The 27,773-nt window shown below is 44.5% G+C and overlaps 1 long non-coding RNA gene across 1 annotated transcript in view; it reads left to right on the top strand.

The window, feature by feature from the left end:
* Positions 1-23,693, top strand: part of LOC142288316 (uncharacterized) — a 66,644-nt gene extending 42,951 nt beyond the window's left edge. Inside the window, exon 3 of the long non-coding RNA XR_012749111.1 lies at positions 22,144-23,693. This is a non-coding gene — a long non-coding RNA (uncharacterized LOC142288316). The remainder of the gene's footprint in view (positions 1-22,143) is intronic.
* The last annotated feature ends 4,080 nt before the right edge of the window (positions 23,694-27,773 follow it).

Genomic DNA, 27,773 nt, shown 5'->3' with positions numbered 1-27,773 from the left:
GTGACCAGTAATGTTGAACATGTTTGAAATGTTTGAAGTCAATGCTGCTTCCCAAAAAGGGGAAAAAATGTTTTTCTTCTTAAACCGTTACATGCATATATAAAAATTGCGGTGTTAACTGTGTTTTGTTGCAGCCTGGGAATGCTGCCATTTGCCATGGGGGAATGTGGGGCCCCTAAGGCTCTGGCTGCCACAGTGTACTGAGTCTCAATTAAGTTGCAGTATTTATCTCAGGTAAGGAGGGGGTTAATTACCGGTGTTCCACATTCACACACTACATACAGCTTAGGAGCCTTCAAACAGGTTGGGTTGGCTCAGGGTAGGCAGGGTGGTAGCCATAACGATCATGGGACTTCCCGATCACTCAAGCCAACCATCTGGGGGGGGAGGGTTCCACTTGCGGTAGCAATAGGCGCAATACACACATTAAAAACAGACCTGTCAGGACCATAGTTCTGGCAAGACATCTCTGGAAAACTTGGACTTTACTGAGCCCGGGGTTTGGAGTGGGAGCTCAGCCAGGGTACCTAACTACGGAGGGGGACACCCTACAAATAGGACTCTCACTTCTTTCTCAAAATGCCAGTGGTGGCCTCTTACCGGATCTGGGTTCGACCTGAGCCCATCACGGCGGTGACAAGTGTGACCGAGCTGGCAGCTGAAGTTGTAAGTAAACTACACCCTGAACCGGCAGAGACTGTGTTGGCTCATCTTTACTGGTGCTGCCGACCAGAGCTTAGGCGCCAACGGCCATTAAAACCCTCATGATCCACCCAGGGCCCGCTCTGCCTGTGGGGAGCAACACCATCCTGGCTGCCATAGCACCTGCCCCGGTAAGGAACCCAGCAGCGGCGGCTACTCCCTGGCCGCATACCACAGGTGGCGTCACGACAAACTTTTCCCAATACCCGGCTTTCCCCACCATTCACTGTACGCCTCGGGGCAACATAACCAGGCAAGGCCACCCTGTGACAACACTTGACCCGACCCAAAATGGCCCAGCGACAAGTAGGTTAACCACCTTCCCCATGGGGCGCTACACTTGTCCGAGTCATACGCTTATGTGAGCGTACCCTTAGTGGAAGGTAGGCAGCATTTAGAAGGGTTTTCACAGAAAGACTAAAGGGTACTTTATACGCTGTGATCTCGCTAGCGAGCATACCCCCGTTTGTGCGTCACGGGCAAATCGCTGCCCGTGGCGCACAATATCGTTAGGCCCCGTCACACATACTTACCTTCCCTGCAACGTCGCTGTGGCCGGCGAACCGCCTCCTTTCTAACGGGGTGGTTCGTGCGACGTCACACGGCAGGCGGCCAATAGAAGCGGAGGGGCAAAGAGCAGCTGAAGGAAAGACACACCCAACTCATTGCCGGAGGACACAGGTAAGCTGTTGTTCGTCATTCCTGGGGTGTCACACGTAGCGATGTGTGCTGCCTCAGGAACGACGAACAACCTGCGTAAAAGCAGCAACGATAATCAGGAATAGAACGACGTGTCAACGATCAATGAAAATGTGAGTAATTTTGAACGTTAGCGGTCGTTCGTACGTTTCACACGCAATGACGTCGCTAACAAGGCCAGATGTGCGTCACGAATTCCGTGACCCCAACGACATCTTGTTAGCGATGTCGCTGCGTGTAAAGCGGCCTTTAGTCCTAGGAGAATGCTGGCCTATTGAGGGGTTTCCCGGTTGAGTCCACAGAGTAGCTGCTGGCCAGTGGAGAGAGTTAGCATGGAATGGTAAGAAAGCCAAGTCAGTACCCAGAGATTAGGATCAGGAACAACATTTTCGGACAGTAGAATAGTTCAAGCATGAGCTGAGGTCAGAAACCGGAATTACAACTCGAAAAAGGAGGAACAGAGAAATGGGAGTGAAGAAGGGTGAGATAATATGAACTTATAAGTGGCAGCAGGAGGCAAGAAGCTAGGGATCTTTCTATAGTGTGAAACCCCACCCAAGGCAATTAGAAACCATAATCAGGAATTGAGCAGGCAATTAGGCACTTTATTGCAAGAATGGGTATAGCACAAAGGAACAGTCAAATAGGTAATCAGGCACCTTGTTGCTGGAGAGATAAGTGTGCAGAAAGAATCTTGGAAAATTGATACAAGTACACTGGCAAGTACACCTTAGGGTGCCTTCACACTTTAGCGATGCAGCAGCGATCCGACCAGCGATCTGACCTGGTCAGGATCGCTGCTGCATCGCTACATGGTCGCTGGTGAGCTGTCAAACAGGCAGATCTCACCAGCGACCAGTGACCAGCCCCCAGCCAGCAGCGACATGCAAGCGACGCTGCGCTTGCACGGAGCCGGCGTCTGGAAGCTGCAGACACTGGTAACTAAGGTAAATATCGGGTATGGTTACCCGATGTTTACATTAGTTACCAGCGCACACCGCTTAGGTTTGCTCTCCTAGCTACAGTACACATCGGGTTAATTAACCCGATGTGTAATGCAGCTACATGTGCAGAGAGCAGGGAGCCGCGCACACTGTTTAGCGCTGGCTCCTTGCTCTCCTAGCTACAGTACACATCGGGTTAATTAACCCGATGTGTAATGCAGCTACATGTGCAGAGAGCCGGAGCCGGCAGCACAGGCAGTGTGAGAGCTGCGGAGGCTGGTAACTAAGGTAAATATCGGGTAACCACCTTGGTTACCCGATGTTTATCTTGGATACAGCTTACCGCAGCTGCCAGACGCCGGCTCCTGCTCCCCTGCTCGCTTCATTTGTCGCTCTCTCGCTGTCACACACAGCGATCTGTGTGTCACAGTGGGAGAGCGCCTTTGAAGAAAACGAACCAGGGCTGTGTGTAACGAGCAGCGATCCCGCAGCAGGGGCCAGATCGCTGCTCAGTGTCACACACAGCGAGATCGCTAATGAGGTCACTGCTGCGTCACAAAAAGCGTGACTCAGCAGCGATCTCGGCAGCGAGCTCGCTGTGTGTGAAGCACCCCTTAATGCAGCAGAGTTGAGAGAGCGGATATGACCTTTGAATAGCAGAGACAAGTGGACTAGTAGGTTCCTTGCTACAGCAGAGATAAAGGTGATGAAAGCACCAGAAACCTGTAGATGTAGCTGGAAGGACTCAGAAAGAGCTTAGTAGATAACATGTGACTGTAGCAGAGCCAAATGATAGTGTGGTTTGACTCTTAGGCGGGCTTTGCCCACTACGACATCGCAGGTGCGATGTCGGTGGGGTCAAATTGAAAGTGACGCACATCCGGCATCGCATGCGACATCGCAGTGTGTAAAGCCTAGATGATACGATTAACGAGCGCAAAAGCGTCGTAATCGTATCATCGGTGCAGCGTCGGTGTAATCCATAATTACGCTGACGCGATGGTCCGATGTTGTTCCTTGCTCCTGCGGCAGCACACATCGCTGCGTGTGAAGTCGCAGGAGCGAGGAACATCTCCTACCGGCATCACCGCGGCTTCCTTAAGTAATGAGAAAGGAAGGAGGTGGGCGGGATGTTTACATCCTGCTCATCTCCGCCCCTCCGCTCCTATTGGCCGCCTGCCGTGTGACATCGCAGTGACGCCACATGACCCGCCCCCTTAATAAGGAGGTGGGTCGCCGGCCAGAGCGACGGTCGCACGGCAGGTGAGTGCATGTGAAGCCGGCATAGCGATAATTTTCGCTACGCCAGCTTTCACAAGATATTGTACCTGCGACGGGGGCGGGGACTATCACGTGCGACATCGCAGCATCGGCTTGCGATGTCGCAATGTGCAAAGCCCGCCTTAGAAAGCCTGTGGTAGAAGTATTGCACTACAACCTGAATATTTAGCTACTTATGCAGCCACCTTTTGGGTATTTTTTTTAAATCTACTTCATGACTTAAACAAATTGCAAAAAATGACAGTTATACTTTTATTGAAATAAATTAGGAATTTGGATCTTGCCACTGAAATACATATATATATATATATATATATATATATATATATATATATATATATGTATATATAGAACATTGGATTCCTCTTAGTTTAATTATAATGGGGCTTCTACAAACACCTGTGACAGTGGTTTATCTCCCACAAGAGCTAAGGCTCGTTTATATTACAATCTAACACCGCAAGACCTCTTTCTTGTCAATATCTATTATTGTGTATAGTTGAAAGTCCCCAATAAATAAGACATTTACAACCTATTCTGTCAAAAGAAAAAAAAACTACTGCCAGATGCCTTGGAATATGGCTGGACCCCAGAAGACATAAAGAATTGAAATTCAACATGTCAATATTACATTTCCCTGTATCTGGATTCAGATGACAGTCTGGAAACACTCACGCATACAAAATATTGTTGGGGAATCTCATTGAAATCCGTGATCACCATTTCCTTGTCCAAAAAAAGGAACAGTGTACTCAGACATAGACGTTCCTGACAAGTTTTGGGCATTTTCCGTGTGATTCTGAGACGAGACCTAAACGTCACTATTTTGCCAACCAAGATGTTGATAAGTATGATTATATTTTATTAGACTAGTATACTTAGTTTAAAAATCAATGTCAAAATGCATAATTGATGTTAATACTAAAAGGAACCTGTCAGGTGATTCATGCTTTTGAAGAACCTGCAGTATGAAGAAAACTTAAAGGGAACCTGTCATGTGGAAAAATGCTATAATCTGCAGATACGGGGTGAATCTACAGGTTAATAAGTGAATAGCATTCTGAACCTGCCCGGTGCCTGCCTGTTAAATACTGCAGCTGAGATGAAATAAACTTTAATCTTCCGGCAGCGTTGCGGTTTCAGTCATGGAGGCGGCGTCGATGCAGGTTCAGTCACTGCTCCGTGTATGGAGAGTGATGGCTATAATCACGACCCCACCACTGACTGACAGCTGCTCTGCCATAGAGGATGCTGTCAGTTAGCGCGGAGGCAGCACCGACACCACCTCCATGACTTAATCTGGAGGATTAAAGTTAATTTCCTCCTGGCAGGGGCATTTAATGTGCAGGCACTGGGCAGTTGCAGAATGCTATTAATGTGCAGATTAACCCCATATCTGCAGGTTAACAGCATTTTTTCTCCATGACTTTCAGAAAGGATTTTGAAATGGATTTTCAAAGTAAATAAATCAGTCTCTTCAAGTGTAAGATCTATTTCATAATATATGCAGCTTGCAATATGACACCTGGTGACAGATTTTGTGTAACGAAAGGTCAGAAAGATTGCTGCTGGCCAAACATTAAGTCAAACACTAGCTATCTTAAAGTGTAACCATATATTCAAATTACTTTTCAGAATAAACATTCATGTGTGTGAGAAATAACACTAACACTGGCCATTACCGGTCTTCTAACTTGCATTTACATTAGTTTTCCCCTCTGAAGGCTCTATCTGTTAAAGGGAACCTGTCACCAGATTTGGCGACTATAAGCTGTGGTCACCATCAGTGAGCTCTTATATACAACATTCCAGAATCTGTATATAAGAGCCCAGACTGCACTGTATAATATAAAAAAAACCACTTTTATAATACTCACGTGGAGGCAGTCCAGTCCGATAGGTCTGGCTGCACTTCGGTCCGGCGCCTCCGCTCTGGGGCGATCGCCGTCCTCCTTCCATCCAGCCCAGTGTGGATGATGGATCTAGGTCATCCACACAGGCTGACACTGCGGTCCTGTGCAGGCGCATTTTGATATGACAAAATAATATAACCCTTTAAAAGTTAATTTTAATTTATTTTCACTTAAAAATCCCAATACCCAGTGCAAAATACAAAATAGATGAAGAAAGGGAGGAGGGTAAAGTTCTCACCCTAAAAGATGCACCTCCCTCCTGTCCTCTACCTACCGCGGAGGTTGGCACCCTATAATGATACGAAAGTGGCGCCCCTACTCGACGACGGCTGTCCCTGAGGAATCCCTATTATGCCTTTACAAAAGTCATGAAAATACAGAGTTAGAGACATAAAGGTAGGGTATACTTTAAGTAGTGCACAGGGTACATAGAACACACAAATAAACCACTATCCATACAGATATAGAATTATGGATACGGATGGAGGGGTCCTCAAAATGATTAGATAGAAAGGACCACTTATTATCCTCCAATCAACAAAGGGGTCAGACCCTAATAGTAAGGAATCTGGTACCCACAAATTAGACTAACCTCAGGTTGTCCTCCTATACCCTCTATTCAGATAAAAAACGAGGGTATCTGGATAAAGATGACAGAAAGCACAATAATCAAAGATGCAAAGCCACAATAATTAGCAAAAGTTTAAACCCGCTAGATGAAGTGCATAGTGCATATGTCTAGCAAGATAAAGTGCTAATGCAATATGATGTGCAAAGAATCCCATCTCATAGTTCAAAATTTCAGACAATTAAAGTGCATTTGTACACTAAAGTGTATATGCTACAAATAAAGTGCTAATGCATATAGTGCAATCATGTTCTGGGCAGCCAATTGATAAAAAATGAGGTAGTCAAACACTTATCGTGCAGAGGTCACATGTGCATCTCAGCGATGCCTCAAATTTGCCTCGACGCGTTTCTCCAACAGCGGATCATCAGGAGGCTTGATGAATAATAAATCAGGCATCAGCAGCATAGCATGATGTCCTAGTGTGTACTAGGACCAGAGCTAGCTCCAATCCCGAACATTAACTCCCCATATGTATCTGTCAATAGTATCAATATGTAATAGCGTATATGTAGCACCCACGGGGCAAGGGGTTAAATGTTACTCGTCGCCAGGCTGGTGATGTCGGGTCTGGGGATGTCACGGGTGGCCCTGCCTGTCTCGTGTTTTGTCGAGGATTGTCTTGTGATGCCACCTGTGGTACTCGGCCAGGGATTAGCCGCCGCTGCTGTTGCTGTCCTCTGGGGCGGATGGTAGTAGCAGCCGAGATGGTTCTGCTCTCCGCAGGAGGAGCGGGCCCCGGGGAGGATGTGGAGGGGAGTAGTAATGGCCATTGGCACCGAAGTGCGGGGCGGTGGCACCAGCAATCAAAAGGCTGAGTCAATGGCTGCGGTTCCAGGTGTCTTTACTCACTGTTCCAGTGCTGTCCCAAAGTAGCGGCCACTGTTGTGGTGGGCTCCAGACAATCCTGGTTAAGTTAGAGGTAGCCACCGGTATTTTGAAAGTGTCCTTTCTAAGAGTTGCCCCTCCAGGAGTGAAGAACCCGAGCTGAGCGTCCCGCTTCAAGCCTCAGGCCCCGTGAAAGAAATGAAGAAGAAATGGTGTTGTGCTGCAAGAACCTACGTTCTGACTTATTCAAAGCAAGAAGGCCTGCGGAGACACCATCACATGTTTCTCAACGCTGGCAGGAAACTAGCCAGGTCTTTCACCGGGAAGGAACAACCACAGGAAGGGCAGTCTCCAGTCAAGGAGACCACCTATGCCAAACATGGTATCCATCCACAGACAGCCGTTTCGGGGTATTTGCCCCTCATCAGTGTGGAGTAGGAATCTGGCTAGTGGGAGCATTGCCTAGTAAAAGACTATGTGAGCAAGGATGGTTGACCTTAGGGAGATCAACATCCACCACTGCGGAGACACCATCACGTGTTTCTCAACGCAGTGATTCTAGAGCAATGCCCCCTGGGAAATATTCAAAGCAAGAAGGCCTGCGGAGACACCATCACATGTTTCTCAACGCTGGCAGGAAACTAGCCAGGTCTTTCACCGGGAAGGAACAACCACGGGAAGGGCAGTCTCCAGTTAAGGAGACCACCTATGCCAAACATGGTATCCATCCACAGACAGCCGTTTTGGGGTATTTGCCCCTCATCAGTGTGGAGTAGGAATCTGGCTAGTGGGAGCATTGCCTTGTAAAAGACTATGTGAGCAAGGCTGGTTGACCTTAGGGAGATCAACATCCACCACTGCGGAGACACCATCACGTGTTTCTCAACGCAGTGATTCTAGAGCAATGCCCCCTGGGAAATATTCAAAGCAAGAAGGCCTGCGGAGACACCATCACATGTTTCTCAACGCTGGCAGGAAACTAGCCAGGTCTTTCACCGGGAAGGAACAACCACGGGAAGGGCAGTCTCCAGTCAAGGAGACCACCTATGCCAAACATGGTAACCATCCACAGACAGCCGTTTCGGGGTATTTGCCCCTCATCAGTGTGGAGTAGGAATCTGGCTAGTGGGAGCATTGCCTAGTAAAAGACTATGTGAGCAAGGATGGTTAACCTTAGGGAGATCAACATCCACCACTGCGGAGACACCATCACGTGTTTCTCAACGCAGTGATTCTAGAGCAATGCCCCCTGGGAAATATTCAAAGCAAGAAGGCCTGCGGAGACACCATCACATGTTTCTCAACGCTGGCAGGAAACTAGCCAGGTCTTTCACCGGGAAGGAACAACCACGGGAAGGGCAGTCTCCAGTCAAGGAGACCACCTATGCCAAACATGGTATCCATCCACAGACAGCCGTTTCGGGGTATTTGCCCCTCATCAGTGTGGAGTAGGAATCTGGCTAGTGGGAGCATTGCCTAGTAAAAGACTATGTGAGCAAGGATGGTTGACCTTAGGGAGATCAACATCCACCACTGCGGAGACACCATCACGTGTTGAGAAACACGTGATGGTGTCTCCGCAGTGGTGGATGTTGATCTCCCTAAGGTCAACCATCCTTGCTCACATACGTTCTGACTTGACTGAAGATTGTGTAAAGGTTGCTCCTACTTCTACCCCAAATGGTGCCCACCCCCCAGGTGGTTGACCTAGTGACCGGGAATGTCCCATGCCTCGTGATGGCCACCCCCCCAGCCTACCCTAGTCCAGCTACCCAGTGAGAAGGCTCCTAAGCTGTATGTGAAGTGTAAATGTGGAAACACCGGTGATTAACCCCCTCCTTACCAGAGATGAACTCTGCAGCTTAAATGAGCTGCAGTACCCTGTGGTGACTGAAGCCTCAGGGGCGCCACATTCCCCCACGGCAAATGGCAGCACTCCCGTGCTGTAACCAAACAAAGTTAGTACACCGCAATTTTTTTTAGTATGCAATAAACAGGTTAACAATTTTCCCTTTATGGGAGGCACCATCACATTAATGATTCAAACATTCAAACAGTTACCGGTCATCAGTATCATCAATGCAATAAAACATCAACATATGCATATGAAAACAGTTATTCTTGCTTGGCTGCTGGAGGTACCGGAGGACATATCACATCCCCCCAGTTCAGGACACTCATGAGACATCCTCTTGCAAAGTGTCCTGCTTTACCACAACAACGGCAAACCGGTATTAGGATGTCTATGGTGTCGGAAGCGGGTTTCTCCTCAGGAGCTGCTCCAGAGCATCTATCCGGTAAAACACTCTGCAGAGGCTGGATCGCAATTACCTCAGTCTTTCCTCCATCACGGGGCTCCAAGGGTTTATATTGCCAATGCTGGTCTCCCCAGGGACCCGGGTGAGACACGGCGGCCATTGGAGAAGCATCAGTCGGAGGGCATGCTTTTGACAGATCCCGGAGTCCATCCCTGCCAACACTCAACAGGGAGGCTTCCTCTGAGAACTGCGGTGCCCACTCCTTTCCAGAAGTACAAGGCTTTGAATCCGGCAGCTCCAGTGTTACAAGTGCAGCGTCCGGATCATCCTGGTCCTCTGTCTTAATCAACAGGATTTTTCCCTCCAGTTCCGCCTGTGTCCCCGGCGGGGTAGCACTCGCCTCCAGCTGTGGGATCTCTGTTCGTGCGCTTTTCAGGGTGCCACCCTCGACGGCACGCTCCCTTTTCTTCCCACACGGAATGACGAATGGCGACTGTCCTTTTTAAGCAAAACGTTTAAAACAGTCCTGTAAGGCGCACAGTACCCAATTTGCCTGGGCATGTTATCCTGTTCCCCGCATGGAATAATCAATGGCGACTTTCCTTTTTAAGCAATACGTTTAATACAGTCCTGTAAGATGCACAATACCCGGTTATTATAGGCACGTTATTCTGTTCGTGACGCCAAGTTGTAGCACCCACAGAGCAAGGGGTTAAACATTACTTGTCGCCGAGCCGGTGATGTCGGGTCTGGGGATGTCACGGGTGGCCCTGCCTGGCTTCGTGGCCCTGAGGCATGCAATAATAGGGACAGTGGATGGTGGAGAAGATGAGTATAATAGTGGATGAGGGTGAGGAGGATTGCCTCAAGATGCCACCTGCGATACGCGGCCAGGGGTTAGCCGCCGCTGCTGTCGCTGTCCTCTTGGGCGGATGGTTGTAGCAGCCGAGATAGTTCTGCTCCCTGCAGGAGAAGTGGGCCCCAGGGAGGATGATGATGGGAGTAGTAATGGCCTTTGGCACCAAAGCATGAGGTGGCGGCGCCGGCAATCAAAAGGCTGAGTTAGTGGCTGCGGTTCCAGGTGTTCCACAGTGAGTGTGGAACTCACTGTTCCAGTGCTGTCCCAGACTACAGGCCACAGCCATGGTGAGCTCCAGCCAATCCCAGAAAATTATTTATGATCTTGTGTGACCTACATTTGAAAATCTTTGAAGAGAACACCTCTCCATTGAGCCGTATGCCATAGTATGTGAGCATTTGCCCTCTCAAGTCGGGTTAACTAAGTGCAGCCAGCTGGAGAGTGAGATCCCAAGCAGGACGATGAGCATGCAGCTCAGCTGGATTATCTCTGCAAAGAATTGCTCACTAAGGCCCTCTTCACACATTAGTGATTCTGATATGTTGCAGTTTTTATACATACCAGAAATATGGACTTATGCAGACCCATTAAAATCAATGGGTCTGCACGCATATTAGTGATTTCTCATTTCTGATGTGTTTCTGTGCAGCATACACGTGTGTATCTCCGGTACCACTGATGTCCCATGGACCACACAGTGATGTGATCCGTGAAACACATATCAGAAAAAAACAAGTACAGTTGAACCTCGCTTAACGAGTAACCCACTTAACGAGAATTTTGCTTAACAAGCAAAGCTTTCTGTAAATTCGTAACCCGGTTTACGAGAAAGCTTTGCTGGATGAGCAAAATCCTCACCGCACACACTTCCGGTTCCATACATCCACCACGCTTTAACCCGCACTTGCAGACCACACAAACACACACATGCAGGCACAAAACACACACAAATACACACGCACGCACACACATACAGTATTAGGCTCACCTTACCTTCCATTCCACCGCCGGCCTCATGGTTCTTGTAGTTCCCGGGTACATCGCGACGTCCTTGCGGCGAACTACTAGTACCATGAGGCCGGCGGTGGAAGGAAGGTAAGGTGAGCATATAATATGTGTACCTTTCGTTTCATCGCCGGCCTCCTGGGTCCTGTAGTTCGCCGCTCCGCTCCACTCCAGGCTGTGCATCGGCATCCATAGCGACGAAGCAGGAACTTCCTGTCACCGCTACTCAAATGCAGCACGCTAGCCAATCAGAGGCAAGCGGCTCTGCCTTTGACGTCAGCGCTCTGGCCGCGGAAGTTCCTCCCTCGTCGTTATGGTAACCCGATACACAGCCAGGCCCTGTACCAGAGAACAGCAAGTCCCAGGAGACCGGCAATGGAACAGAAGGTAAGGTGAGCATATAATATGTGCGTGTGCGTGCGTGCTTTTGTGTTTGTGTGAGTTTGTGCGTGTGTGGAATGATAGAATAGGGGACCAGAATGGGACATTTAACATGTTGTGGAACGAATTGTCTGCATTGCAATGATTTCCTATGGGAAATCTTGCTCTGCTGAACGAGTAACTTGGTTAACAAGCACAGTCCCAGAACGGATTGTTCTCGTTAAGCAAGGTTCCACTGTACATTTAAAATAAAAAGCTTTTTAAACTCCTCCATCTCCAGTGATGCTGTCTTCAGCCGCGACTGTCTTCTGCTTCCAGGCTGGCTAGTTATGCTCATACATTTTCACTGCACAGCTAACCTGGAAGTAGCTGCAGCAGGGAGACAGTAGTGGCTGGATATTACAGGAGACTTCAGCACCACGGACAACAGTGGCATGGACAGGTGAGTATACAGTAAGTGCCTGATCTCCAAGTATTATCACGGATAGCACATGGAGATCACACGTGTGCCAAAAACACGGCACAAAGAGGGACATACGCACCTTTAGCACATTAGTGAAAAATATGTTTTTAACTGAAGTGTGATGGGGGCCTAACACAGATTAAGACAAATTTGTGAACAATATTTGAGAGAAAAAGGAATTTTGTTTACATAGAAAAAGTCTTAGATCTTTGATTTCAGCTCCTGAAAAATGAAAGCAAAAACAAAAGTGTTGCGTTTATATTTTTGCTCATTGTGAGCCCCAGTGGGGACAGTGAGTCTGATATTTATGAAGCATATGGAATTTAATGGCGCTATATAAGTGAATAAATATTATTATATGATTATTGTCAAGCTTCCACTAGGGGGCACAGGGACTTAGAGAAGATCAAACTTCTAAGTGCAGTAAGACAAAAAGCCCACACAAGGTCACTAGCACAAGCGTCAGAATAGTCAAACAAGCTTAAAGTCAAAACTGGGATGTCACGTCTCACCAATGGGCTGGGCAAGCCATAGTCAAATGGAAGCAAGGTGGGTTGGAAGCCAAACAGTTACGTCAGGAGTCGAGGGGGAACAGAGCCGCAGCCAGGGACCGTAACCGAGATCGGAGACTGGGAGATCAGGTAAGTACAGAGGAGGGGTTGGAGGCCAAGACACAGAACGGGAGCGGAGTCAGGTAGACAGGATGGGAGGACAGAACTAGGGGAACGGAGGTCAGGGAGAGGTAGGCTGGGTAGCGGGACAGATCAAAGAAAACTCACAGGAGCCAGGGCACATGCTGCAGAGCAGAGCTATTACTGGCGGCGTTCCGGAGACATCCACACAATAAAAAAGTGTTGACAGTCCCGGAATGAGGCACGACCAAACAAACCCCTCCAACCTGACTTAACCATGTCAGTGCCAAGCTATAGTAATGAAAAATTATATTATATACATATACGGTACATACATAAAGTGATCAAAGTGTTTTATGCATCCAATAGAAGCTACAGCTGGAAAAACAAGTGCTTATACAGATCTGTAAAGAAAAAACTATTAAAAAGTTAGGACACTCAGAATACTGTTTGATGTAAAACAAAGGATTATTTTTTTAATGTGGTTTTAGTCAGTAAAAGTAGTGAAATAAAAAAATGGAATATATTAGAGTATCATAATAATTTGGATGGCGTGCACAATTTATTTTGTATGTGATGGTGAATTCTATAAAAAAAAAAATTAAAAAACAATTCTAGAGTTATCATTTTTTGACTGGTATTGTCATTATTGGACTAACCTACAAAGTAAAATTAAAAGTTTTTTTTATGTACCATGGTGAAAAATTATGTCTCCTGAAATGAGACAATGAAAAAGGAAAAAAAAAATCATAATGGACAAAACTAGCTGTGATGCAAGGTGGTTAAATGGAATGTACTGTCCTAAAAAGTACATATTATTAAAACCAAGTTATTGTTTTACACCTTTATTATGAGTGTATGTATATATGCAGTATGCTTGTGTGTGTGTGTGTGTGTGTGTGTGTGTTAGGGGTGATATGTGTTGTGCACATCACCAATTTTCTAAGTAAATATACAGTATTTCTAAAGGGGCTATTGACATAAATTTCTAACCAAATGTTGATAATCCATCCAATAAGCACAGCAAAGGAATCAAACCATAGCTGTCCATAAATGTAGTGATGTGTAATAATGAGAGATAAAAACTATTGACATGCTTACTGAAATTTATTTAATACTGTGCATAAAAGCCTTTGCTTCATTACGCCTCCTGTATGGAGAAACTAGTTGCATGCATTGCTCAGGTGTGATTTTGGCCCATACTTTGACAAAAACACTCATCAAATCTGAAGGCTCCTTGGACTCCTTCTATGTACTCTGAGTCTTAGCTCCTTCCATAAATTTTCACCCCAAAAAACTGTGTCTGCAAACTGAGGTTCTGATCTGGCATAAATCTTAAGGCGGGCTTTACACGTTGCGACATCACTAGCATCGGCTAGCGATGGCCAGCGTGATAGCACCCCCCCCCGACGCACATGCGATATCTGGTGATCGCTGCCATAGTGAACATTTTCGCTACGGCAGCTTACACGCACATACCTTGTCAGCGACATCGTGGTGACCGCCAAACAATCCCTCCTTCAAGGGGGAGGTGCGTTCGGCGTCACCGCGACGTCACGCGATGTCACTAAGCGGCCGGCCAATGGAAGCGGAGGGGCGGAGATGTGCAGGACATAACATCCCGCCCACCTTCTCCCTTCCGCATTGACGGTGGACGCAGGTAAGGAGATGTTTGTCGTTCCTGCGGCTTCACACACAGCGATGTGTGTTGCTGCAGGAACATGGAACAACATCCTATCTGCAGCTGGAGCGACATTATGGAAATGAACGACGTGACACAGATCAGTGATTTTTGACTGTTTTGCGCTCATTCATCGTCGCTCCTAGGATTTACACAATGCGATGTCGCTACCGGCGCTGGATGTGCGTCACAACAACCGTTACCCCGACGATATACGGTAGCGAAGTCGCATCGTGTAAAGTACCCCCAAGTCATATGACAATGATCGTTAAAGAGGTTGTCCCCTAGTTTTATATTGATGACCTACCCTTAGATCGGCCGGGGTCTGACACCCCACACCCTTGCTGATCTGCTGTGTGCGGTGCCAGCGGCGACAGCAGGCAGAAGTAAATGCTCAGTTCTGGAGCTGCTCCATCTTCTGATAGTGGCCGCAGCTTGATACTGCTCATCCACCAACTATTGATCTGAATAGGAGGCGGATGTGCATTACCCAGCTGTGGTCACCATCAGAAGATGGTGCAGCTTCCAAACTGATCATTTCCTGCAGCCTGCTGCCGCCACTATCACCAAACACAGCAGATCGGTGGGGGTGCGGGGTGTCGGACCTCAGCCAATCTGACATTGATGACCTATCCTAAGAATAAAAAAGACCTCAATAGAAACATGTGCACACCAACATGTATAAAGGTATAAATTTTATTTTCTCCAAAAACGCATACAAAACACATAATGATAATAAAACCATTTAAAAACAGAGCAGCCCATGTCCCAGATAACACACATAAGCATATCGTGTATACATATTGTAGCAAATATCCAACGGATTGTGAACAAGGGTGTCCCCGAAACACGTCTTGTCCGATTTATTGAGTTTTAATGGAACAATAAAATTCTTTCTTTTATGAAGATGCTGTGCCGGATTAATGAAATTTGTGCTTATTTCACTCACTATTAGAAGTCTACACACCCCTGTTAAAATGACAGGGTTTTGTCATGTAAAAAAAATCATACCAAGAAAAAGTAATTTTGATGGCGAAAAATAAAATGATCAAAACTAAAAGAATGTGGTTGTATAAGTGTGAACACCATCTTCAAAATTAGGCAATCACATTTAGATATTAGTCGGTACACAGCTGCCATCTTTTAAAGTGATTCTGATTAACCCCATATAAAGTTTGGCTGTTTTAGATGGGTTTTCCTGACATTTTCTCAGTTGCATTTTCCAGCAAATGCCATGCTCCATAAACAGCTTACAACACAGTAAATGGATCTCATTGTTGAAAATCATCAGTCAGAAGAAGGGTACAAAAAAATTTCCCAAGGTATATTATATTAGTAGCTTAAATTTAGCATGGCAGTGACATTACCTAGAACTGGATGTCCCTCAAAAATTGATGAAAAGTCAAGAAAAAAAAATGGTCTGGGAGGCTGCCAATAGGCCTTCAGCAACATTAAAGAACCTGCGGGAAGTTCTGGCAAGTACTCATTGTGTACTGCATGTGTCAATAATCTCCCATATTCTTCATGTCTGGCCTGTGGGGTATTGTGGCAAGACAGGAGCCTTTTCTTACAGTACAAAGAAAAACATCCAACCCTGGCTATATTTTGCCAAAATCTATGTCAAGCCTGCCAAAAGCATGTAGAAAAACGTGTTATGATCTGATGAGACAAAGGTTGAATTCTTTGGCCATAATTTGAAAAGATATGTTTGGTGCAGAGCCATCACTGCATATCACCAAAAGAAAACCATACAATTAAGCATGGTGGATCAGCATTTTGCTTTGGGTCCATTTTTCAGCAGCTAGAATTGGGGCTTTAATTAGGGTTGAAAGAATTAAGAACAGTTCCAAATATAATTATAATTTTTTGTGAAAAAACCTTCAGGGCTCTGCTAAATATTCTGAACATAAATAGAAAATTCATATTTCAGCCCAATATCTACAAATCAACCAAAAAATGGCTTTGCCAGAAAAACATTAAAGTTTTTGTTCCAAAGGCAATTACCAGTCTTGCGGCGCTCCTGCTACCAATGGTGGAACATATTGGATGATTTTTGGTCATATGATATGATATAGAAGGGTTAATAGTTTCTATATTTCTTCATTAAAGATATTTTATTGTTATTAGTAAGTATATCTGGTGGTAGTTCATAGTCATTATGGAGCCTTCGGAATAAGAGACAGGCTCAAGGATTATTTTGTCTCTAAATGTTCTTCTTATCTTCTTCTTATCTCATATGCATGACTCTACATTTTTGCTTTGCTAAAACTTAAAGGTCATATGAGCAACTTGTAAAGTCCAGCTTAGAAGCCTTATTTGCAATATCACATTGATCTGTAAATGGTATAAATAAAGTGTACTTTGGTTAAATAAACAGAAAATTGATCATGCCCACATGGATGCTGGTCTTTTTCTCCGAGCGCTCGATCTTGATTAGGTCTGAAGAGGCCTAATTGAGAAGACCTCACTGGTGATCCCATAAGCTGACTTGTGACAAAACAGAACAGCTACAACAGTTTTTGGCGCCCAACGTGGGGCCGTGGCCAACCAGCCTATTCGGAAGAAGTTTTGGGGACTCTTGAGACAGTGAAATTTCAGCTGCAGCAAGGTGAGAAGCTTTATTCTTACACTTCATTTCACTCTCTCTGATTTCCCGAATATTCTGGGTAAGGCTGTACACACGGTTCAAGAACTCTGGCATCACCAGTGAGTATTGTTTTTTCATGCATGTCTGAATGAGAGTTGAAATATAGAGTAATAAGATAATCTGTTGTCCGTCCATTAACTGATTGCATAGATTGCATAGCACGGAATTTGGGACAGTCTCTGTATAATTGCATTTGCTGTGTTGCTGTGTTTTGTGTTTTGCTTTGGCCATCTTTGCATTTTTGATGGGCAATACACTGGTCTAGGGATATGTGTTCATAAGTGGTTTCATATTAATGCCTAGATAAAGTAGGCAGGCAATAGGTTGTTGTATATTGATGAGAAGCCTCTGAATAACAAAGTGATGAGAAATTGAGATAAGAGACTTGGTGAAATAATATGTATGTATAAGTCTAATGGTTATAGGTCATACTGTGGACTGTGAAAAGATGTTCCGGTTGTGAAATGTCACAGGGCATAGCCATATAGAGTATTTGAGTGGATACCTGACATATGTATTTTTTCCCATCAGTGTCAAGAGCGGTTTAGATAATTTTATTTGCATGTGAGGTTAACTGATCCTTGGAAGGTGTATTGTTACATATGCTTCTGGAATCAATGAATGAGTAGGACAAGTGGTCCTGGGATCTGTCCTTATAGTGAGATATTGTGTGTTTCTTCCCCTCAAAATGGGGATGAAGGTTTTATAGTAAAATAGAATATTAGTGCTGTGAAGGTATATAAGTAGTCTCAATTTTCTGCTGGGATTGTGTATTATACCAGTGGGTATTAGGATTGTGTTTTGGGAAGCTGAATAAGGACGAGATAACACTCTTGCTAAACAAACTGTGCGCTACTGACATTCTGTTGGGAGGGGTCAAGTGAACAGCTGCGCGATTTTCTGCCCTCTGTGAGAAGTCAGCTGTGTTAATTGTTTTGGTTTAACTCTTACGTTCGTTGCTGGAATACTCTGTAAAGGACCAGCATGGAGTAGCCAACTGCACATCAGGTCTAAGTGGGTTAGAGAGCCGTGTGGCCTTCCCACTTACATGGAGGTGGTCTAGCAGGTGAGAGGACTATCACACCTGGTCCTTCCTGCTTTAGTCATCTGGTCTATTGGGTGAGAGAGGTTTTTAACCCTTCCCAATACGCCCTACAAGTGTAGCAGGTGAGAGTGAATGCTGATTGAGCCTTCTTGCTACCACTTGAGAGCCCATTCTGACTTGCCAGGAGACGTGTGGCCTGTTAACAAGGTTCAGGGACACTGAGAGGGCATTTGCAGAAAGGTGGGCTGTGTGGGAATAAGTTGAAGCCATGGGCAACTTGTTCAGTGTGCAGCGTGGGGCTCCAGCAGGATCCAAAACAGCCAAACAGATAGTGCAAGAAAGAGAAGGCAAAGAAGCAGTGAAAAATATCAGACCAATACTCAGAAAGGCAGACATGCCAGAGTGTGGGTGTTTGGATGTTGAGAAATGGCACAGATTCAGGGAAGAGGTGCAGCATTGTGGATGTAAAGAAATAACAGTGGGATGTATTATTATATTATTGTTATGTAAAGTGTATTATAAATGTTTTAATGCACCAAGAGCAAAAACTGTGACTGCTACCGCCCCCCCTTCACATGATCAGAAACCCAGACCAGATGAATGGACTTGTAAACATTGTAGTCAGAAAAACCCAGACTGGAGAGGTACTTGTGCTACGTGTGAGGTTACTCGCCCTAAGCAGATTGCACTAACTCCTGTTCGAACCAGATCACATGTGATGACAGAGGACGCTGACACTGAGACAGAGGTAGTGAAGGAATTGAGTTTTGGGGAGAAAGCTGGACATTACTCTGACGGTGAGGAAAGAAAACAGTTATCTGACCCTGAAGACCAACCTTTCCCTCTTTCCCTGACTGACGTAATACAGCAGGAAGGGGAGAGTATAGAGACGTACTTTTGGAGGTTACAGCTGAAGTGGGCAGACGTGGGGTACAAAGTCAGAACCTCCCTTAATGACAAAATACTGATGAGTATATTTGTTAACGGTATGAATAAGTTTTTACGAGAAGCAGTACAGACAGCCAGACCTGAGTGGAGAAACATGGACCCAACAGACCTTCTGCAAGTAGCTAAGGGGGTTGAACTGACAAAATGCAAGCGACCAGTTATGTATGCTAGAGCACAAGGAAAACAGTGGAAGCAGAGAGGGAGGGCACCAGGTGACCGAGTGACCGTACAGTGCTGGAATTGTGGACAGAATGGACATTACACCAGACAATGCAAAAACCCCAAATAGGAGAGGGAGCAGACTGACTCTCCCCCTTCCTTCCCTCCTCCTTCGCCTCTGGCCTAGGAAACTGGTGACCACGAAGGGACTGGAGGGATTGGTGTTTGAAATTCCCTTGATAAAACAGTATCCCTTAAGCCCAGCCAAATCAATGGCCCTGACCAGAGAATATGTGCAAGCAGGGGCTCTAGTACAAAGGTCCTCCCCCTGTAACACTCCCTTGTATCCAATCAAGAAAAAAAGGGCCCAAAGGTTCCCCTGACACGTACAGAATGGTGCATGATTTGAGAGCTGTCAATGCTGTCACTGAGAGTGTAACACCAATTGTTCCAAACCCACATACCTTACTGTCACAAATCCCAGGGACCTCCAAATGTTTTACAGTAATTGATTTGGCAAATGCATTTTTCTCTGTGCCTCTACCCCCTGACTGTCAGTATCTTTTTGCCTTCACACATGAGGGGAAACAGTACATGTGGACAGTCCTCCCGCAAGGAGGAATGAATTCACCTACCATTTATTCTACAGCTATGGCAGGAATTCTGGAGCACTGGCAACCGCCTCATCCACAGGTTACGCTATTGCAGTACGTGGATGACCTTTTGCTCTGCTGTCCAGACCAGACGTCCTGCAAGGAAGCCACAATTTCTTTGCTGTGTTTTCTGGCAGAGAATGGTTGCAAAGTTTCACGTGAAAAATTACAATACTGTAAGCAAAAGGTAACATTTTTGGGTCACTGTATCTCTGAAGGTACAAGACACCTGACTGAGGAGAGAAAACAAGCAGTCCAAAGTCTCTCCTTACCCAGGTCCCACCGGCAACTGCGCACCTTTTTGGGCTTAGTGTCATACTGCAGGCCTTGGATAAGGTCTGCCTCGCAAATGATGCAACCCCTCTATGATTGTCTGGCATCTGACCCCTTTGACCTCACTCAGGAAGCTATTGATTCCTTTCATTCCCTTAAACTACTCATTGTATCTGCCCCGGCCCTGGGTATTCCAAATTACGATCAACCATTTTTCTTGTTTTGCACAGAACAGGGAGGGCATGCGACAGCCGTCCTCACACAGCAACATGGTGACAAACAAAGACCAATAGCTTACTACTCAGCGCGATTGGACCCAGTTGTCAGAGGGTCTCCCACGTGTGTCCGTGCTGTAGCGGCTGCTGCAGTACTGCTAGGGAAAGCTTGCGAGATCACATTGACATTTCCCTTAACAATTTACTCCCCGCATGACATCCATGCTATACTTGTGCAAGTCCAACCGAAACACCTGTCTATAGCCAGACAGCTCAGACTTGAATGTGCCCTTCTGATTCCTGAGTATGTCACCCTCAAGAGGTGCAATGTTCTGAATCCAGCCACCCTTTTGCCAGTAGATTCAGAAAAGGGGGAATTGGTGACAATGGTAGCAAGTGAGGATGAATACTTTGACATGACGCACGAGCATGGCTGCATAGAGCTGATGAGTCAGGAGACAGCAGGTTTTCCACATGTCTATGATACACCTATTACTAATGCAGATTTTGAGTTTTTTGTAGATGGCTCCAGATACCACCTGGATGGGAGATTCTACACTGGATATGCAGTAGTATCCTCACATGAGGTAATCCGAGCTGAACCACTCCCGATGCACATGTCCGCGCAGGAGGCGGAGCTAACAGCGCTCATTGAGGCGTGTAGAGCGGGGTCAGGTAGGAAAATTAATGTTTATTCAGACTCAAAGTATGGATTTGGGATCTGTCATGATTTTGGCCCTATCTGGAGAAGTAGAGCTTTTCTTACGTCAGCTGGTAAGCCTATTAAAAATGCAGAATTGGTAAAACGGTTAATGGAGGCACTAATGTTACCAGTCCAGGTTGGCATCATTAAGGTGAAAGCACACACAAAAGGTGACTCACTGGAGGTAGCGGGCAATAGAAGGGCGGATGCAGCTGCGAAAGCAGCGGCAAAGAGGCCTAGGGATCAGAGGATAGTGGCAGGGAGCCAGCAAGTCCCAGCCACAGTGAGTCTGTATGTCCTGAAATCCCTCCAGCATCAGGCTGCCCAAACAGAGAAGGAACACTGGGAGAAAATGGGAGCTGGGCTGAACTCGAATGGAGTATGGGAAAGTAAGGATAGGTTGTGTTTACCAAGGTCCCTGTTCCCTATGATGGCACAAGCAACACATGGCCCCACTCACACCTCAAAAAGTCACATGTGTAACCAGGTGAATGCCTTCTGGATCGCTCCTGGCTTCAGTTACGTAGCCTCCAAACATGTACAATCCTGCATTATCTGCGCACAACACAACCCAGGTAAAACAGTAAAAGTCCCTAAGAAAGCAACACCCAAACCGCTCTATCCGTTTCAACGACTGCAAATAGACTACATACAACTACCCAAGGTAGGAGTGTATGAATACGTCCTGGTATGTGTAGATCTCTTCTCAGGATGGGTTGAGGCCTATCCAGTAAAATGTGCAAATGCTAAAACAACTGCAGAAAAACTGATGAAGGAACTAGTCTGCCGGTATGGCATCCCAGAAGCCATAGAAAGTGACAGGGGTACACACTTCACTGGAGAAATAATGAGGGACATTATGCAGGCCCTGGGAATAGAGCAGGCATTCCATACCCCTTATCATCCACAGAGCAGTGGAAAAGTAGAGAGATTAAATGGGACACTAAAAAAAAAAAAAAAAAAAAAAAAAAAATTCAAAAAGGCCATGGCAGAGACAGGAAAGAATTGGGTAGAGTGCTTATCCCTGGCACTCTTTTCAGTCAGACACACTCCAAATAGAAAGACAGGCTTGTCTCCTTTTGAAGTCCTTTTTGGTAGTGCCCCAAAAACAGGTCTCTACTTTCCACAAGTGTTACAGATGCAACACGGCACTATGACAGCCTACGTCCAGGCCTTACAGGAAAGACTTAATGTGGTGCATAAACATGTCTTTCCATCCATTCCAGATCCCAATGCAAGTGCAGATGTGCATCAGCTGAATCCAGGTGATTGGGTGGTCGTGCGCAGACACGTGAGAAGGAGCCTAGATCCACGCTTTGATGGCCCATTCCAAGTCCAGCTGACCACATCCACCTCAGTGAAACTTGAGGGAAAGCCCACCTGGATCCACGCCAGTCACTGTAAAGAGGTCACTCCACCGGCAGAATGACAGTCTTGCTAATTATCCTGCTAGCTGTAGCAGGGTTGCTGCACCAAACAAAGACACTGAGCGAACTTTTAAATACGGACTGGGATAATAAACTCATTCGCCACCATATTTCTCTTACTGAGGACATGGAAGGAGAAAAGCCAAAAGACTGTTGGATCTGCACACACAGTTTTATTTTCTTCAAAGACTATGCCATATTTAGCCTTACCTCTGGAACCACAGGAGGTGTTGATATCAGACTGTATGTACAATGAAACCTGGACTCTATCGATATTCTGGTGAAAAGATGTATTTGCCACCTTGACTATAGCTGGAAAGGTCACTAATCCCTGGTTCCAGCTAAATATCACACAGCCTAGGGGACAGTCGTGGTGGATGGAATACAATCCGGACATTGAGGGTGTAGTTACCAAAGTAAAGACTAAGATCCCTCATTCAGGCCCCATTACCTACGATGGATTATGGTTCAGTATTCAATATAATGATGTTGCTATCTGTGGAAAGGACAATGATTGTTTCCGTGTGTTTGTGTCTATGTGTGTATCTACATACATGGTCACCAGTTTTTGTCTGTTCTCCTATTATATGTATATACATGTGTATGTATATATGTATATATATGGATGACTCCAGCGAAGACTCCTGGTGAGGAAATACATTTTCTTTTATGAATCCAGCTAATTGGTTTAAGGGCCTAGCAGGTTGGGTTTCTGGCATTATACAAACCTGTATGCAAATATTGTTATTCTGTCTATTGCTTTATATAGCTGTAAAAGCATTGATATATGCGTTAGCTAAACTATTGAATAATGTATGTTCTAAGAGTTTCAGTATTGAACCCTCTGTAGTTTACTACGGACCCCAAATGGCCTCTACTGACGGGGAGTAGGTGTCCACACTGAGGGTGGATGGGTGAAGTCTTAGGAAGACCCCTCATGGGTACTAGGCCCATGAGCCAGCAGCTCCTGTTTGGACGCCTACTGACCCTGTAGTGAAGGTTATACCATTTACAAAAGGGGGAAATTGATATAGAAGGGTTAATAGTTTCTATATTTCTTCATTAAAGATATTTTATTGTTATTAGTAAGTATATCTGGTGGTAGTTCATAGTCATTATGGAGCCTTCGGAATAAGAGACAGGCTCAAGGATTATTTTGTCTCTAAATGTTCTTCTTATCTTCTTCTTATCTCATATGCATGACTCTACATTTTTGCTTTGCTAAAACTTAAAGGTCATATGAGCAACTTGTAAAGTCCAGCTTAGAAGCCTTATTTGCAATATCACATTGATCTGTAAATGGTATAAATAAAGTGTACTTTGGTTAAATAAACAGAAAATTGATCATGCCCACATGGATGCTGGTCTTTTTCTCCGAGCGCTCGATCTTGATTAGGTCTGAAGAGGCCTAATTGAGAAGACCTCACTGGTGATCCCATAAGCTGACTTGTGACAAAACAGAACAGCTACAACAATGCGATGTCGCTACCGGCGCTGGATGTGCGTCACAACAACCGTTACCCCGACGATATACGGTAGCGAAGTCGCATCGTGTAAAGTACCCCCAAGTCATATGACAATGATCGTTAAAGAGGTTGTCCCCTAGTTTTATATTGATGACCTACCCTTAGATCGGCCGGGGTCTGACACCCCACACCCTTGCTGATCTGCTGTGTGCGGTGCCAGCGGCGACAGCAGGCAGAAGTAAATGCTCAGTTCTGGAGCTGCTCCATCTTCTGATAGTGGCCGCAGCTTGATACTGCTCATCCACCAACTATTGATCTGAATAGGAGGCGGATGTGCATTACCCAGCTGTGGTCACCATCAGAAGATGGTGCAGCTTCCAAACTGATCATTTCCTGCAGCCTGCTGCCGCCACTATCACCAAACACAGCAGATCGGTGGGGGTGCGGGGTGTCGGACCTCAGCCAATCTGACATTGATGACCTATCCTAAGAATAAAAAAGACCTCAATAGAAACATGTGCACACCAACATGTATAAAGGTATAAATTTTATTTTCTCCAAAAACGCATACAAAACACATAGTGATAATAAAACCATTTAAAAACAGAGCAGCCCATGTCCCAGATAACACACATAAGCATATCGTGTATACATATTGTAGCAAATATCCAACGGATTGTGAACAAGGGTGTCCCCGAAACACGTCTTGTCCGATTTATTGAGTTTTAATGGAACAATAAAATTCTTTCTTTTATGAAGATGCTGTGCCGGATTAATGAAATTTGTGCTTATTTCACTCACTATTAGAAGTCTACACACCCCTGTTAAAATGACAGGGTTTTGTCATGTAAAAAAAATCATACCAAGAAAAAGTAATTTTGATGGCGAAAAATAAAATGATCAAAACTAAAAGAATGTGGTTGTATAAGTGTGAACACCATCTTCAAAATTAGGCAATCACATTTAGATATTAGTCGGTACACAGCTGCCATCTTTTAAAGTGATTCTGATTAACCCCATATAAAGTTTGGCTGTTTTAGATGGGTTTTCCTGACATTTTCTCAGTTGCATTTTCCAGCAAATGCCATGCTCCATAAACAGCTTACAACACAGTAAATGGATCTCATTGTTGAAAATCATCAGTCAGAAGAAGGGTACAAAAAAATTTCCCAAGGTATATTATATTAGTAGCTTAAATTTAGCATGGCAGTGACATTACCTAGAACTGGATGTCCCTCAAAAATTGATGAAAAGTCAAGAAAAAAAAATGGTCTGGGAGGCTGCCAATAGGCCTTCAGCAACATTAAAGAACCTGCGGGAAGTTCTGGCAAGTACTCATTGTGTACTGCATGTGTCAATAATCTCCCATATTCTTCATGTCTGGCCTGTGGGGTATTGTGGCAAGACAGGAGCCTTTTCTTACAGTACAAAGAAAAACATCCAACCCTGGCTATATTTTGCCAAAATCTATGTCAAGCCTGCCAAAAGCATGTAGAAAAACGTGTTATGATCTGATGAGACAAAGGTTGAATTCTTTGGCCATAATTTGAAAAGATATGTTTGGTGCAGAGCCATCACTGCATATCACCAAAAGAAAACCATACAATTAAGCATGGTGGATCAGCATTTTGCTTTGGGTCCATTTTTCAGCAGCTAGAATTGGGGCTTTAATTAGGGTTGAAAGAATTAAGAACAGTTCCAAATATAATTATAATTTTTTGTGAAAAAACCTTCAGGGCTCTGCTAAATATTCTGAACATAAATAGAAAATTCATATTTCAGCCCAATATCTACAAATCAACCAAAAAATGGCTTTGCCAGAAAAACATTAAAGTTTTTGTTCCAAAGGCAATTACCAGTCTTGCGGCGCTCCTGCTACCAATGGTGGAACATATTGGATGATTTTTGGTCATATGATATGACTGGACCAATATACAAATTAGTAAAGAGATATTTTATTTGTACATTAAAATATGGTTAATTATACAACGCGTTTCGGCTCGGATGTTTTATCCTTCTGCCTTCTTCAGGTATAATTGTGAGAAAAAAAGATGTATATTTTTCTCACAATTATACCTGAAAAAGGCTAGTGCAAGGAAGAGTGGGCAAGAATTGCCAGTTCTAGATGTGCCATACTGATAGACTCCTACCCAAAAAGACTAAATGTTGACATAAATTCAAAGGGTACTTCCACAAAGTCTTAGAACAAGGGTGTGTATATTAATGCAACTACATTATTTAGTTCTTTATTTTTCTTTTTTTCACCTAAAAAGATTTCAATTTATGTTTGAATAGAATTGGTTTACATTAAAGAAAGACAAAGTAGAAACAGTTCTGAAATTATTCTACTTGATATGATTTGTACATGATAAAACATTTTAACAGTCATGGTCCAAAAGTAGGTGGACATTTTGTGTAATAGGGTTATGAAGGGGAAGATTTATCTAACATGGTGAAAAGTGAAACTGACTCAATTGTCCTTAGCAACCAATCAGATTCCACTTTTCATTCTTCACAGACTCTTTGGAAAATGAAAGGTGAAATCTGATTGGTTGCGAAGGGCAACTGAGTCAGTTTTACAGATCCAGTTTTCACAGATAAATCTCCCCCAAATCTGTTTTCGTTTCAGATAATTCAGATAACCCATAATGGCAAATAATTTAAATACAGATCTAAGAAAATGGATTTTAAAGAGTATTGGAAATCTCAAAATGCTGAAACTGTTAGAGCAAATTGGGTTGAAACATTTGGTACTCAAGCTGCAAAAAGACAAACCATTTACCATGACAAATTCGATGCCACTGGCTCAATCCTTAATGCTCTAAAAACTGGTCGACCCAAAACAGCCTGTACAGAAAATAATAAACAACTTGTTGCTGAAACATTTGTTCACAGTCCAAAAAAGTCCACCAGAAGAATTGGGAATTTCACAAGCTTCTATCATGCGAATCCTGAAATCTATTGGGTGGAAAGCTTATCGTCCACGTCTAATTAATAGTTTATTGGAGGATGATCCAGACAGGCGGCTGCAATTTAGTGAGATTATACTTAACAAACTTGAAGAAAATCCAGTAATTTTAGTTAACATTATGTGGAGTGATGAAGCTTCTTTCAAATTATCTGGCCATATTAACAGACATAATTGTATTTACTGGTATAATGAGAACATGCATTTAACATTAGAGCAACAACTAAATGAGCCTGGTGTCAATGTTTGGGGTGATATTTCAAGTTTTGGTGTTTTAGGACCAATATTTTTTTATGGAACAGTCACAGGAGATAAGTATCTGGAAATTCTAATGAATCACGTTGTTCCCCAGTTACAGCAACAGCCTAATTCAAATGACCTTTATTTCCAACAAGATGGGTCCCCTTCACATTTTTCAAGAGTAGTCATCGAGTATCTTGATGAAACATTTCCTAATAAATGGATTGGCCGAAGAGGCCCACTTGATTGGCCGGCACGTTCACCAGACTTGACCGCAATGGATTTTTTTCTCTTGGGGAGTAGTCAAGGACAAAGTTTATAGTCGAAAACCAAAAAGTGTCAGTGATTTGAAAAATTGCATAAGAGATGAATTTCAAGAAATTAATACCCAAAGAGATTTGTGCAAAAATGTTTGTCGAAGCGTAAGAAGCAGACTTCAAAGCTGTGCAAATTGTAATGGAAAACAGTTTGAGCACCTGCGTTGATAAAAATTAAGGGCTTTTGCAATATTATTCAGAATAAAATTTAATTGTCAATGTTATGCTTGTGTTAGTAAATATAATTTTATATATAAATCAAAATAAATGTGATTATTTTCTGTCCATCTACTTTTAGACCACCCTGTATTATGACATGTGCCCCGAACGTAGGGGGAACACGCATCAGGTAGCGGGATTAAAGCACGCCGGAGCCATTGGTAACTTTGACAGTCCCTATGGTTTATTTACAGCTCCATAAACCATACCAGGTCACAT

This window comes from Anomaloglossus baeobatrachus, chromosome 2 (assembly GCF_048569485.1).
Source record: "Anomaloglossus baeobatrachus isolate aAnoBae1 chromosome 2, aAnoBae1.hap1, whole genome shotgun sequence".
Classification (NCBI taxonomy): Eukaryota; Metazoa; Chordata; class Amphibia; order Anura; family Aromobatidae; genus Anomaloglossus; species Anomaloglossus baeobatrachus.
Note: the sequence above shows the minus strand (reverse complement) of the source record. Positions and strands in the feature narration are given on the sequence as shown.